Raw genomic sequence first — 16,742 nt, 5'->3', positions numbered from 1 at the left:
CTGCCAGTTCCCATTCCCCACCACCCTTCACCGTCCTCAACCTATCTAGTTCCTCCTTTGCGCATTGTAACTGCACCTGAAGGGCACAGATCTTACGCTCCTGCACCTCTTAACTTGTTTCTACAACAGATTCTACATTCCCAGGAGAGGATCTCCCTAAAATGACCACTGGCTTGCCCATTGCATTCCCCCCAATGAAAATACTTTGAACAAATCCCACACCGTAATCCACTACTCACAAACCTATGACAGAGCCCACACTTTTCACTCATGGTAAAATTTTACAGTTACTGAAAAAAACTATACGTCTACGTTACCAAACTTCAGTTACACCAGTAGAACTATTTAAGAACTAACAATAATGGTCTCTAAATTCTCTGCCTACTAAGAAATCAGCTACTTGTATTAATACTACTACAACACAGCCGATACCAATACCAGCAAAACTTCACAAAATTATTAGCTAAAACCAAAAGATTAAAACGACAACTGTAACACCAAGCGAAGTTAAAACACTAAATGAAAATTTTACTGAAATATTTCACTAGAAAGACTAATAAACGTCAGTTGAAAACTAAAGCACGAGATTTACTAAACGACTTCAACACACTGAAAACTCTATAAAACACAGCGAGCGAACGATTACAAAAGTTTATTAAGTCGTTCTTTCGCCACAAACGGCACGCAACACCGCTGACATCTATTTAATTTAATAACTGTATTACAGAGCACAAATAAGTTTGTCAGTACTTAGCTTATAACCGCTACAGCTGCAGTGCACGCCGCAAAATGTAAACACACTACTGAGGAGCGAGGCTTAGACGAACGACGAAAGCAGACTCACAAATAATAGACCACTCGAGTCAATAACACAGGAAGAAAGACTGAGATTAATGAAAATCCACTAATAAGTTACTTTTACGGCAAATATTAAAACAAATAAACTTTAAAATAAGTAAATGAAGTCTAAAATTTATAAAATATTAACGAGCTATTTCAACAGCAGTGCAGCACACGTGACGTCACACCCAAAGACCCAAGCGTTGTAGTTAAGAAATTCTTGTCAATTCTGTATTTAATAGTCAGTTTGTTACATTACTGCTCTACTACACAACGGCTACCAGTAAGTGACAGCAAATTAAGTAAGTCTATAGCAAAAAACCAGTTAGAAGTTAAATAAGTTTTTAAGTAGAAGCTATTGTTAATAGATTAAAGGAATACAGCTCATCTGCAGATATCACATGTTACATGGCAAGAGACCTCCTTCCGTTTCAAGGCACATGAAGGTGCACGACTGCCGAAGTATGGATTAACCATCCACATGGTACATAACAAGTTTTCGAAATTTATGGAATATAAGCTCCTACAAAAATCAATAATTGGAGAGTTAACAATATATTCCAAATGACTTTAATATATTATACTGCACTTAAATGTGTAAAACTCGGAGTATCTACAAATTCTACGCAAAACACAATCTCAGGCCTGATAAAAACAATAGGAAATACCAGGAACGGATTGCGGCGGTTTTTGGTACACATTTCTCCTACTACATGACTCCAGACCCAAGTAAACAAAATAAAGCTAAAATAGACGTCAAACTATGCTACAGATCATGCTATTGCCACAACCTATATTTCACTTTCACATTCGTTGACTTCAACTCTCTGCCAAATTGATGCATCCAGAATGAAATTCTGGAAATTAGGTTATTAACATATTAAAGTGCAATACAATTTGTAGAATAGGTTGCTGATAGTAATGAAGTAAACACAGAAACAGCTCAGCTGCATTTTTTACAAAACGTACGATAATTACATAATAATTATAACTTTCCCAAATGGCTACTTTTCTCAAACTAAAAGCCTAAATTAAACTGATTTTACAGCTACAAGAATTGAACCTATGTTTTACTGTGGAATGAATGTCTTTGTCAGACTTTATCAGTTTTGATTTCTTACACTTTTACACATTTTCATTTGATTTTCCCCGTCTTGGATGAATTCCGTTCATTCATACATAAGGTTTTCAATGCTTTAAAAAATTGTAGATTAGTTCTTCGACACCGCACATATGTGTTATTGAGTATATGAAAAAGAAACAACATCTTTTGAAATAAAATTACATATACAGCATGATAATGATCTATTTTAACGACCCTACCACGAGTGGTGGCCTGTTTAACTCTCCTTTCTCAGTGAGTGAGTTGAACTGACGAAAACTTCTACAGATGGAATTCCTGTAAGACACCAGATATCACTCTTTATTAATAACTGACTTGGGTTCTTATTGTCGCGACCGCATAAGTTTGAAGTACCTTAACCATGCCAATTTTATTCGCACTGAGCAATCTAACTTCAAGGATTTACACTCCTGGAAATTGAAATAAGAACACCGTGAATTCATTGTCCCAGGAAGGGGAAACTTTAATGACACATTCCTGGGGTCAGATACATCACATGATCACACTGACAGAACCACAGGCACATAGACACAGGCAACAGAGCATGCACAATGTCGGCACTAGTACAGTGTATATCCACCTTTCGCAGCAATGCAGGCTGCTATTCTCCCATGGAGACGATCGTAGAGATGCTGGATGTAGTCCTGTGGAACGGCTTGCCATGCCATTTCCACCTGGCGCCTCAGTTGGACCAGCGTTCGTGCAGGACGTGCAGACCGCGTGAGACGACGCTTCATCCAGTCCCAAACATGCTCAATGGGGGACAGATCCGGAGATCTTGCTGGCCAGGGTAGTTGACTTACACCTTCTAGAGCACGTTGGGTGGCACGGGATACATGCGGACGTGCATTGTTCTGTTGGAACAGCAAGTTCCCTTGCCGGTCTAGGAATGGTAGAACGGTGGGTTCGATGACTGTTTGGATGTACCGTGCACTATTCAGTGTCCCCTCGACGATCACCAGTGGTGTACGGCCAGTGTAGGAGATCGCTCCCCACACCATGATGCCGGGTGTTGGCCCTGTGTGCCCCGGACGTATGCAGTTCTGATTGTGGCGCTCACCTGCACGGCGCCAAACACGCATACGACCATCATTGGCACCAAGGCAGAAGCGACTCTCATCGCTGAAGACGACACGTCTCCATTCGTCGCTCCATTCACGCCTGTCGCGACACCACTGGAGGCGGGCTGCACGATGTTTGGGCGTGAGCGGAAGACGGCCTAACGGTGTGCGGGACCGTAGCCCAGCTTCATGGAGACGGTTGCGAATGGTCCTCGCCGATACCCCAGGAGCAACAGTGTCCCTAATTTGCTGGGAAGTGGCGGTGCGGTCCCCTACGGCACTGCGTAGGATCCTACGGTCTTGGCGTGCATCCGTGCGTCGCTGCGGTCCGGTCCCAGGTCGACGGGCACGTGCACCTTCCGCCGACCACTGGCGACAACATCGATGTACTGTGGAGACCTCACGCCCCACGTGTTGAGCAATTCGGCGGTACGTCCACCCGGCCTCCCGCATGCCCACTATACGCCCTCGCTCAAAGTCCGTCAACTGCACATACGGTTCACGTCCACGCTGTCGCGGCATGCTACCAGTGTTAAAGACTGCGATGGAGCTCCATATGCCACGGCAAACTGGCTGACACTGACGGCGGCGGTGCACAAATGCTGCGCAGCTAGCGCCATTCGACGGCCAACACCGCGGTTCCTGGTGTGTCCGCTGTGCCGTGCGTGTGATCATTGCTTGTACAGCCCTCTCGCAGTGTCCGGAGCAAGTATGGTGGGTCTGACACACCGGTGTCAATGTGTTCTTTTTTCCATTTCCAGGAGTGTATAATGACAAGCATGCTCGAAGTACTTATTACAATTCGTAGTTATCTCAGTGACATGGCCGCAATGGCAGCTTAGCAGATATCCCTGATGCCGGTTCTTTACATTCGTGCAATAAGACTCACTCACACGTCCAGTGCAAAGCCTGTCAGCGACATACTAAGGGTACTAGTAGCGTACAGAATAAAAGAACATGACACAGTCTTTGAACAAATATTAGTGATTAGTCCCATTTAAAGACACTTACGTCAGTTGATGCATCTTAACAGATAGCAGCTGTGAAGAGGTAAAGTAAAAAAGGAAAGACAGTCAAGTATGTCAGACAAAAGCCGGGTATTGCTTTACAAAGATAACTTGGCTACTAAACTGACCACTCCATACTTCCCGCATTGTTATTGCACGTGTCATACACATGAGTCTTTTCTTCATCACAAAAAACGCACTTCATAGACGCACCATTATACTTGCTCTTAAAAACATAGTTTTACTAAAAGAGAAAAACGCTATTATCTCGTTATAGATGTTGAGAGAGAAGTGACTTTTTATAAGAAACAGCTCTGCTTCTTATACCTGAAAATCTTGGAGCAGACATTTCTACCCATTCTAATTTTACGACGTTGCTTTGACATGAATCAATCGAAAGAGGTATCTATTGTCTAAAAATTTTACGATGGTTCAATTCCGGACATGCAACAAAGCACTGCTTCGTCTGTGGCGCGTACAAAAGAGGCTAAGATCTTCAGGTACCCTCAGGTCAGGTGCACATTATCTTATCTTCTGAAAAGAAAACCATTATGGTTCATGTGCCATAGAACATACATTAAAAGGGTGGATATTTTAACACAAGAGGGAAACAACAATAAGAGCATTATGTCCCACAACACAGTCATTCTCTCTGGAATTCTTTATGGGTGTTGGATTTCATTGTGGTTTATACACACAAATACGTAGTGATGTTTTAAAACTGGTTCAACGCAATTTTTTGATGCAGCACGCCCCCTCTGCTTCTAGAGACTAAGGAGAAGCTGAGTGCGTTAAGCCCCCTGAGTAGAAAACCGTAGTAAAACGTCTCATCTCACCTATTTATTTTCTTGGAACAAACTAGTCTCGGCTTGCTTAAGTTTAACCGTTTTCTCGTGCTCGGTGTTAGTGAAAAACTGGTGTTTCCTGGGAATATGTTTATGGAAGCTCTGATTCAGCACATGGGATAAGAAATCTTTGTTGACTCAGCAATGGAGCAAGGCTATAAAAGAAACGAAACTAGCGTAGAAGCTTTCAGTTGGTGCTGAACTGTCGGGCAGTCAACATCGTGGAATCATTTGCTAGTTGACAGAGCAGAGTCGGAAAATTCGACAAAAAAATGGAAGTATAGCGTTGACATGACAGCTGTTACATGCAAGTGCGGAAAGTCGCTGCTTCGCAGGAGGATCGAATTCGCGAAGCTTTTAGGCAAGAAGACATTGGTGATAGTAAGCTGCCACAATATCTGAGGCATTTTCACAGTAAAGTGGACACTATCAGCATTTTAGACAATTTATTGCCATAAATAAAGGCAACAGTGGCATCACAAACTAATATATCATTGGTCTCCGTGCTGTGGTTCACAGACCGCAAACAGAAAGCCATCGCACTTGCCAATATAAGCGCTGTTATGGCACAAAGCAGCAGTACAACAGCCTCGGCAATGGTCGAGCCCGTGGATTACGTGTCGCTCGCAGGTAAAGTAGATCAGTTATGTGCGCAGGTCACCGCAATGCTGTCGCAACGCAGCACCCGAAACAACAAAGGGCGTCCCCATTGACACTCAAGGAGCTACTCTTCGAGTAACGCTAACGTCTTCGCGAGGTGAGCTGCCTGTCTGTTGGTACGACCTCAGACGTGGCGAGAATACTCGAAAATGTACGTCACCGAGGTTTCACCTAAAAGGCGGCGGGACTCGGTCATACCGACTGCCCGTAGCCATCCAGGCACCCGTTCATCAGACAGAGGATCTGGCCTGAAATTCCTAGTAAATACTGGTTCGGCTCTCAGTATCCTGTCACGGTCTTCGTTGCATCGTTCTAGGCCACTAACTGATTCCCACCTAACGCCTGCCAACAATTCGACTATTGAGACCTATGGAACCCAGAGAATGCACCTGAACTTAGTTCTTCATCGTCCGTTGGCGTGAGATTTCATTGTTGCAGACGTCACGGAAGCGATCATCAGTGCAGATGTCCTGGCACATTAGAACTTCTTGCCAGACGTGGACAGCATCACTGGGTTAAATGTCACTGGCCTTCATCGCAATGCAACCGTCCACAGTGAAAAACTCGTGCAGGCACCTGAGGATGAAAACGCATTGCTGTTAAGGCAGTTTCAGAATTTGACCAGGCTACCCACTGCATCTAGCCGGCCGTAGTGGCCGTGCGGTTAAAGGCGCTGCAGTCTGGAACCGCAAGACCGGTACGGTCGCAGGTTCGAATCCTGCCTCGGGCATGGATGTTTGTGATGTCCTTAGGTTAGTTAGGTTTAACTAGTTCTAAGTTCTAGGGGACTAATGACCTCAGCAGTTGAGTCCCATAGTGCTCAGAGCCATTTGAACCAACCAACCACTGCATCTAAACAGATTCCGCACAACACAGTGGATCACATCGAAACGACGGATGAACCACCAGTGTAGTGTCAACTTAGACGTGTAGTACTGGACTGCCTTGCAATAATGAAAGTTGAATTCGAGACTGTGTTGCCAGAGAGCATATCAGACTGTCACCAACAGTCCGTGCCCCTCTGCCTTACATCTGATGACGAAGAAAGTTTGTAGCGTGGCACCTGTATCATGGGCTGAACGCGAGAACAGTCCCGCACAGACATCTTGTGCCATTACTAGAAGAGTAAACTACACGTTACATGGTGCGACGATATTCAGAGTCTTAGACTGTGTTAAAAGCTGTACCCAGATACCTCCGGTAAATGGTACAGTCTGAAAACCGCAATTATAACACAATTTGGCCTGTTTGAGAGTATGTATTTGACATTTGGATAATAAAACCGCTGTGCAGACGTAGCAAAGATTCATTGACTAGTCTTCAAAGCCTCCTGTTCTGTTTTGCCTACCTGAATGACGTGCTCGTCTTCTCGGAGACGGAGGAACAAGACTGACAACGTCAACAGGAGGTGTTCAAGTATTTGGAGCATTGCGGAGTAGTGTTGACGTTGGCAAGTGCATCTTCAGGCAATATGAAGTGATCTCCTTGGGACATAGAATTTCTGCTGCAGGCTCTCTAACAGAGTAGGTTGACGCACAATCATGGAATTTGGTCCACTCCTCAGTATGCTGAACTTTTAATCGTCGCCACCTGCCTCACGCAGCAGAATTGCAGGAGCCATTGACTGCAGTGCTGACTGGTACTAAGATGAAGGGCAGCTCCCCAGTGTGGTGGACTGAGGCTATATGTTCTGATTTCGAGACCACAAAACAGAGCATGTGCGACACACACCTTTTAGCTCATCCTAAGCTCGAAGCACCTCTTGCATCCTAGTGATGTTGGACAGACAGCTAATGGCCAGGCGCTACAGCAGTGGTCAGAAGGTTCATGGCAACCATTGGCATACTTTTCATGAAAGTTGTCACCATCTCAGAGAAAGTGGAGCGACTATGACTGGAAGCTCATGGCAGTACATGAAGCAGTGACATACTTCCACCCTCAAGTCGAAGCATGTGTGTTCACGACATTCACAAACGATAGGCTGTTAACCTTTGCATTCAGGCGAAACTGTGCCAACTGCTCTCCACGCCACTTCAATCAGCTGTAGTTCATAGCCCAGTTCACTACTGACATCAAATACAGTTCAGGTATCGGTAATTTACTGGCTGACCGTTTTTAATGCCTCAGCAATGTGACAAGTTCTATCGACGTTCCAGCTCTGGCTTGAGTGCAACGAGCAGATGATCTCTGAATGTTCGTCGACAACGACACGTCAGCACTGCAACTGTAGATCGTTGATGTTCCAGGAGGAGGTGTCAAGCTCTACTGCGACATCTCATGCGGACGACCTCGCCCGTTTCTTCCACCGCCGTTCAGAAGTCAAGCCATCGACAGCATAACTTGTGCCATTTTTCGACTCGTATCCCAATGCTTTGCGTGGACAGACATGGAAAAAGACTGTCGAGAATGCACAAGGACATGTTTGCAAAGCCAGAGGTGTAAAGTGTCCCACCTTGTGCATGCTCCAGTCGGTGACTTTCCAGATACAACTGTACGTTTCACCCATGTCCATATGGATGTTTAGGGACCGCTTCCTTCAAAGAATGATCAAGGCTATCTCCTCACAATGACTCATCATTTTACCTACTGGTCACAGGCAGTAAGTAACTGATAATATTACTGGAGGAACGTTAGCCTCTACCTTTGTGTCAGGGTGGTTAACGAGGTTTGGGTGCCACAGCATATCATTACCGACTGGACGGCAATTTGAATTGGATTTGTTCGTGCAGCTCGCAAATTTTTTCGGGTATGTCCACCAAAAGACCATCAGTTACCATCTAACTAGCAATGGTATGATCGAGCACTGGAATCATTCCTTGAAGGCGGTGCTCATGTGCCATGACAAAAAGATGGACTTCTACTCTTCCAATATTTCTACTTGTCCAATGAACAGCATATAACTCGACCGATTCTTCAACTGTGGAGTTGGTCTACAGAGAGACACTGCGTCTTTCTAACGACTTCGTCCACGCCAATACATTACAAATATCCACGCAAGACCAGCCAGATTGCTTATGTCGCCTGTGAAAGCATGTCGCACAGATCCGTATTCCAAATGCTGCATGACACGGCTCACCGCTTTGTTAGGTGCATCAGGTTCTGGATCACTGCTCTCATTTCATTCTCCGTACCGACGGCGCAACGCCAACATTACAACCTCTGTACACTGGCACGTACCATGTGTCACGGGGAAGTGCACAGACGATGAACATATTGGTGAACTGCAAGTCAACGACCGTTTCTCTGAGCAGAGTCAACTCTGCGTACATTTTTCAAGAGGCATCACTCACCGCTACCCAACGAAGACATCAGAACCCGCCTGAACAGGACGTCCAGCTGCAAGCGCCACCATCGCCGCAGCCACCCGCAGAGCGTCCGACATGACAGCTGTTACGCGTTAGTGCAGATGTGCTAAGTGTTCGCATAGTGTGTTTACAGTGTAGTGTCACGTTGTGTAACAGCTGAGTCGCGAGTGTCAAGCTATTTCGTCGCCGGCTGCCAGAGACGATATTTTTTTAAATGTGTAACAACTGAATCGCGACTGTCAAAGAGTTCCGCGCCCGGCCAGCAGGAGCGCTGGTCTAATCTTGTGCCTTCTCCATACGCGATATTTAATCCCGTATTTTAGTTTCCATGTTTTATGCTCTGCGTTGTCACTTGAGTTACAAGTCAGTCAGCCTCCTGCATTCGTTGAATAAAGAGCTCTCGTTAGAGTAATCCTTTGGCGTCGATTAATCAAATATTCTTAAGTCGATCAGTTCGAATTACACTGATCCCGACATAAGCATTATTCTGCTTAAGCACTATGTCATTCAAACATTTTGTTTGTCACATCCTTGAGAACATGTATTCTTTTTTCGTTTAATGTTACATAAACTGCAGAGTTCCTGATCGAGCAGACGAGACAGAAACGTTGGCTTAGCAGTAAGAAGTATTCGGAAGCATTACACCCATGATGGTAGGTGGTGAGGGTGAATGGAGCGGCTCTTACAGCTCCACACACGTCAACTGCTAAGGGTGATATTACACTATGATATTTATTTTTCAAAGTTGATATGTCAAATATTTATGTCAAAGAAATTTGATGGTGTGATAGGTAAGTTTGTCAAATCTCGCCTTTTGTCGAAGAAATATGACCAAATTAGGTCCTCACCGTATATTTTATCATAAACAGCATTCATGTTCTGTTCATTTCAATTTGAAATGTAACCTCTTTGATCTCTGGCATCGCTACAGGAATTTGACGTCTGTAATGCGTTGGTAAACATGGCTGAAAAGTTTCGTTAGTGTCTTCCTTCGACTCTTTTTAATAACCTTGCTTCGACTGGGGTGAGGGGTGAGCAAGGGACACAGTGCGTGCTATTAATCGTGTGCTGACAGGCAAGTCGAATAAGCTGCAGACGACTTCAAATACACAATCACAGCTACGGCCATCCACCTCTACATCATATCCAGGCAACTTTTCAGCAAGCCAGAATAGAGGAGGAGGGCACATTCTAAAATTACTTAGTCTAATTTTGATTTCTGGATGCCACAAGTTTAAAAGTTCCTCATCTGTTTCTTACTTTTTATTGATTTTGTAGTTGCTGGAACACTAATTATGTTAATTAAATTATTCAAAAATAAAAATAGTACTTAATGTCCATATAGTGTACAGAACAGTTATTTATCTTTACTTATTTCAATATCAGTGGTTTATAAATCGCTTCACACGTTTATGGAAATATTCTTGTAAATGTTCGGTGTAGTATTGGGGTGCCGTATTGTTAGGTAGAGCAATTCTGTCCTGTAGTAAGAGATCGCAGTGATGCTGAGCCTGTCTTCTGCACATACAGCTTTTCTTAAGTGAGAAATCGTCTTTGTAATATGAGGAGTCTGTTTACTGAGCAAACACCGAAAAGCACTCTGATCCATTTGTAAGTAATTTATATAAGACTTGACGTCCTCCACTTGCAGCCCGCGTAACAAATTTTGCTGAATGCTTATATTATCCCGACGTAAAACCCACGGCTTCATCCAGGTATGTTCCCCCTTTTTTTTCGCAGCTTCTCTTCAAAATGAACACACAATTAAATTCTGGTACAAGCAACAGCAGCCCATAGTAACAAGTTGTTGTCGATCACCCTCTTGAACTTTGATGGAACATATGACGATAGTGTAATACCCCTTTTTAGAGACACATCAAAGATCTTTGTCAAAGAAACCTGACGAATATTTGATCATATTTTTTTGTCAGAGTGTAACACTGGCCTAAGGAGAGACATACAGTTGTTGTTTAAATACGCCACGCTCCGCCCACTGCATACCGAATTACAGCAGCGATAGCCAATAAGGCACACAGTAAGTATTACAATAAGTTATATGCAGAATGGTTACACGAAAGCTAATTGCAACTGAAGAAATAGGTGCATTACATTAAATAAAGTAACTGCTTCAATAGCATTTTGTCTGTGATAAAAATTTATATAAAAGAGATAACCAATCACAATCAGTTGTGAGAAGACCGATAGACATCTGTGGCAATTTATCGCAAACTCGTAGACTGTACGGGAGTAAAGATGATTGTTAAGGGACGCTAATGGTTCTTATGAAGACGGCGTGTTCGTATCGATATGCTCCATCCAGCAGAAATGGATTTCGGAGCTGCGACAGCGGCGGGACATGAAATACGTATCGGCATGCAGGCCGACATGTAGAAATGCGTGCCAGATATTGCATATTGAACCATGGCGCTCAGTGCGAGGGGACGCTTTCCTTTCGCAAGAAGATCTTTCAGAGAATTTCGAGAGGGAGAGTTGAGAAATCAGACGCGAGAGGTCGGGGGTTTGCGGCGCGAACGAGGAGACGCGTGCGGACGGCGGTCGTGTGAGGGAGTGGAGAAGAGTGTTGCGGGCCCGTACTGGGTGTGGAGGCCTGTGCGGAGTCAGTCGGCCGTGCTGCCTTGGTCGGCTACGAGTTTCCTTCACTGCAGTGGTCTGTGGAGCGTATCAACTGTACTCAGTCAACAGGTATGCCAAAGCAGAAGTGAGTAGCAACAAAGCCAGCCACAGGCAGGGAAGCGTGTGATGCATTGCGAAGCAAAACACGGCCGACAGGCGTTGCAAAGCAAAGACAGCTGTGCGCAGTGTAGCAACAGCCGATAATGCAGTGCGCTAGTAGAAGAACGGAAGCCTTTCCTCACTTGCTACCATGGAAGTGTTTAGAGTACGTGCGTTAAGTCCTAAGCGAACATTGTGTGGAACATATAACTACTCAGCCATTCATGTACAAAAATATTCTCATCTTAGAATCACAGCCTACACCACGAGCCTGCGACACCCGGAGCGACATCCTGAATACAAGGGAGCCGTCGCCAGAGCAGAGAGCCACCCGCTCGCTGTAGGGAGGCCACAGCTGCCTCCCCGGCATTGTCAGCTGTGCTGCCGTGCTGTCATCACGGTCACAGCTGGAAACGTCACTGATAGCGGCATTCAAGTGCCGCCATTGCCATGCTTATCCCTGCTCTATGCGCTGTCAGTAATGCTGGACGCCGCGCGGGATTAGCCGAGCGGTCTAGGGCGCTGCAGTCCTCGACTGTGCGTTCGAGTCCTCCCTCGGGCATGGGTGTGTGTGTTTGTCCTTGGGATGATTTATGTTAAGTAGTGTGTAAGCTTAGGGTTCAAATGGCTCTGAGCACTATGCGACTTAACTTCTATCAGTCGCCTAGAACTTAGAACTAATTAAACCTAACTAACCTAGGAACATCACACACATCCATGCCCGAGGCAGGATTCGAACCTGCGACCGTAACGGTCGCTCGGCTCCAGACTGTAGCGCCTAGAACCGCACGGCCACTTCGGCCGGCTAAGCTTAGGGACCGATGACCTTAGCAGTTAAGTCACATAAGATTTCACACACATTTGAACATTTTTTTTTAATGCTTGACGTCTATTGTTTCGCATGGGGCAACTTGACACTTACGCCAAGCTGTTCCCGATATACTACGGCCTAAGGCTGAAACTAAGAAGTTAACTAAACAAATTTACTGTCATCTTGACGTCTCATTTCATTTTCCGAAGGTGACAATCCATGAGTTGTCTAACAGAATAAAGCTGTAACTAAGTTGTACTGTGCGTCCAAATCTTCCGCAAAATTTTGGTATTCTTCGACATTTGCCTCTTTGGTGGAATCGCTGGTTCTGTAGATTCTCTTCAACAGAGAGGATTGTGGTGCAAATGTGGTCTATGAGGCGGCGTGTGAGAGGCAGCGACAGTAGTGGCACGTGGAAGGTGGCAGGCACAACCCTGTGCTGGGAGCAACCCGTGTATATGCCGGAAAACGACTTGGCTGCACCTGGAATGATAGCGCGGCCTAGTTGAAAGCCATTGTTTGGAAAGCTGTAATTTGGAAAGGAGTTCCCATTTTGCATGCAAGAGCGCTTCTGTTGCACAATACTGGTGTTGCCCAAAGAAGACTGGCGCTTCGCTTAGAGGTCTGTACAGGGGTCACTACACTGTCGCTGCACGCTGGTTGCATTTACAAACAAATACTGGATAACTCCACGTGAAGCTGAGTAACTTTATTATATCTCTGTGTGTTAGTTGATTTTCTTGCAAAACTGAAATCAAGTCTGCCACGTGAGTGCTAATAGGAATCCGTTAACCTTCGGTTACACGATAAATCAGTCAAATCTAAGGGCCGTAAATTCAACTAAATACCTAGAAATTACAAACACGAAAACTGAAATTTGAAGGAACACATAGAAAATGTTATGGTGAAGGCTAATCAAAGACTGCGGTTTATAGGCAGGACACTTAGAAAATGTAAAGATCTACTAAGGTGACTGCCTGCACTACGTTTGTCCATCCTCTTTTAGAATACTGCTGCGCGGTGTGAGATAGGATTGACGGAGTACATCGAAAGAGTTCAAAGAAGGGCAGCACGTTTTGTATTATCGCGAAATAGGGGGGAGAGTGTCACTGAAATGATACAGGATTTCGGGTGGACATCATTAAAACAAAGGCGTTTTTCGTCGCGACGGAATATTCTCAAGAAATTCTAATCACCAACTTTCTCCTTCGAATGCGAAAATATTTTATTGACACCAATCTACATAGAGAGAAACGATCACCATGAGAAAATAAAGGAAATCACAGCTCGTACGGAAAAATATAGATGTTCGTTCTTTCCGCCCGCTGTACGAGATTGGAATAACTGAGAATTGTGAAGGTGGTGTGATGAACCCCCTGTCATGCACTTAAATGTGATTTGCAGAGTATCCGTGTAGATGTAAATGTAGATGCCGTTGTCGGGTGCCATTATTTCCACTGTTTTCTAACTGGTCATTTGTTTGTTTTAAGTATTCCTGTTCCGAGGTTGTCATTGAGTTTGCCCTGGTGGGAGGAGGGGGGGGGGGAGTTCAGTTGTTTGGGGGAAGAGACCAAACAGCGAGGTTTTCAGTCTCATAGGATTAGGGAAGGATGGGGGAGGAAGTCGGCGGGGCCCTTTCAAAGGAACCATCCCGACATTTGCCTGGAGCGATTTAGGGAAATCACAGAAAACCTAAATGAGGATGGCCGGACGCAGGACCTGGTGGGGGCCATTATTTTGTATGCACGTGTGGAACCAGTGGTACTTGATTTATGTTTCAGGTCTTATCACGCCAATTTACAGTTGTGTGTAATGTATTGCCAGGCAGTGTTCACAAGACTGACGTGAGAAATAAATTAATATGGCAAGATTACGGCTCTGTAAATGCACTGAGTTAGCAGCTCATGAATGCTAATGCTGCAGATTTGTTCTTTAGTTAAGTAATTACCTTTTGTAATTGAACACTTCACGTGTCTTAATTTGGCGTTCATCTGAATGACTTTGCACCTAAACTTGTTTTCAAATTGTTCGGTGCTCCTGTACACTAAATGAGCAAATTTTAAACTGTGTCACGAGAAAAACTGGTGTGTACAAAACTTGTGATGAGGGGGTTCCGCCATGATTTGTTGTTATGTATTTCAAGTGCTTTTGTTAAATTAGATTTATCTGAATATTGTTTCGAGGTTTGAATTGCTGTCAGTTCGTTATTAGAAATTTGTCTAAGGGTTACTATATGCATTTTTAAGATAGCATTGGGGATATTAAATTCTTTTATCACAAGTATTAATCAAGTTTGAGTTGACACTTTTCACTGAAGTTATAACTGCTTCGGGTTCAAATTTGACGCTAGTGCATGACTGGTATTTTGCACTTGATATTGGATCAGTGTAGATATTATCAATTAAGAGTGATCCTTGCAATGCCTACTCTTGAAAAGAAGAAAATTTAAAAGAGGTAGGACAATACGTTATTTAATAACTGTTGAGTAAGAACTGTTTGTTAATAAATTTGTTTTTAAGGACGTCTGAATTAATGTTAGCCCAGCACCTTACCACTTCTTCATAGCTCCTACCATACCAGAAGTGACACGCTGTACCATTAATAAATTTGGATCAAGGCATGGTGAACAATATCCAGATACTATTAAAGATAACAGTGAAACTAAGGTGTTGTGTGAAAACGGCCATTAGCTTGGCGAGTTGAGTTCTGAATGTCATACAGTCCTGGTTAATTTTTTTGGACACCAGGATAGCCACAGCAAGACTTGCGGGCACTGGCTGACAGTATGGTGGATGCCCAGGTAGAAGTAGCTGCCTTGCAGGAAGCCATACACTGTGCAGTGCATGAGTAGTTGAGTCCTACAATTCCTAGCTCGCCTGTGGAAGACACAAAAGGAAGTTCCAGCCGCATAATAACTTACCATCATGCCTTTGTTGTAGTGAACAGATAAACCACTGAATGTACACCTAGCCCAGAACCTAACCTACATCTCTAAAGCCTCGGAAGCCGACGTTCTCTACTCACTAGACGAGTTAACTGCAACTCGAAAAGGATTCATTACCATGGACCAGATGTTCCAGCACATACAGCAATATAAAAGAACCACGAGACTGTGTCGATAAGTGTTTCAATTTTGGGCATCACTGTGAGCTTAATCCCGTTTTTTGCAGCCTCTGTCTATTTAAGCTGAAAAAACCACCCATCGGCATGCGCTCCTTTTACAATTGTTACCTGTCAACTGCATTAACCTTCGACAGTAATAATTTGTTAAGTAAACTGCCTATTGGCTTCTGTCTCGGGTTCTTCGGCCGACGTTCATCTAATGATTTTTCTGACGTTTCGCCAGCACGAGTGGCTGGCATTGTCAAAGCTTCACCCTCCATTGCCGGTGGTGAACTGGAGCCGAGCTCGCGGGCGCAGACTATATGTACCTGGCGCGCCAACGTCCGAGGGCTTCTCCGCGGTCATTTCCGGTGCGGTTCTCTTCTTGCTACCTGCGACGGTCGTTCGCTGCAGTACGGGAAGCCAGGATCCGTTGACCTTAAGGCTTTCCTCTTTCTTGTTCAAACTGTTCGCGTTTTTTTGTATTTCTACAGCTTCTCTGAACAAGCGCGTGTGATAGTGGTTCTCTACAGCCAGAACTTCCGTGTCGGCGAATTTTATTACGTGGTCGGTCTCATTCAGTGCGTGTTCTGCCACGGCCGATTTCTCCACCTGCCCCAACCTGCAATGTCGCTTATGCTCCTTGATCCTGGTGTTAATGGATCGTCCAGTCATCCCGACATAAACTTTTCCGCATGTGCATGGTATGCGGTATATTCCCGACATTGAAAGTGGGTCTCTTTTCTCCTTCGCCGATCTAAGACACTCTTTGATCTTCCTTGTCGGTTTGAAGATCGTCTTTACGCCATGTTTGCGCAATATACGGCCGATTCTGTCCGTCACTCTGGGAATGTATGGCAGAAAGGCCGTACCCGACATTTCTTTTTCTGGTTCCTTACTTCGCCGAGTGTTTGGCTCAGTTACACTTCTAATATAATTTGTGGAGTACCCATTGCTCCACAGGACTGTTTCCAGGTGTTGCATTTCTCGTTTGAGGTGTTGCGGCTCACATATTCGTCCTGCTCTCGTTACGAGCGTACTAATCATGCCCCTTTTCTGGCTCGGGTGGTGGTTTGACAGTTTGTGCAGGTATCGGTCCGTGTGAGTCGGTTTTCGATACACGCTGTGTCCCAGGTTTTCGCCGTCCCTTGTGACCAGCACATCTAGAAATGGCAGTTTCTTGTCCTTTTCTACTTCCATGGTAAATGTTATGTTGGCATGGAGGCTGTTCAAGTGTCTTAGGAAGTCACCGAGC

This window comes from Schistocerca nitens, chromosome 1 (genome assembly GCF_023898315.1).
Source record: "Schistocerca nitens isolate TAMUIC-IGC-003100 chromosome 1, iqSchNite1.1, whole genome shotgun sequence".
NCBI lineage: Eukaryota > Metazoa > Arthropoda > Insecta > Orthoptera > Acrididae > Schistocerca > Schistocerca nitens.
The sequence above is the reverse complement of the archived record's forward strand: the minus strand, read 5'-3'. Positions refer to the sequence as shown.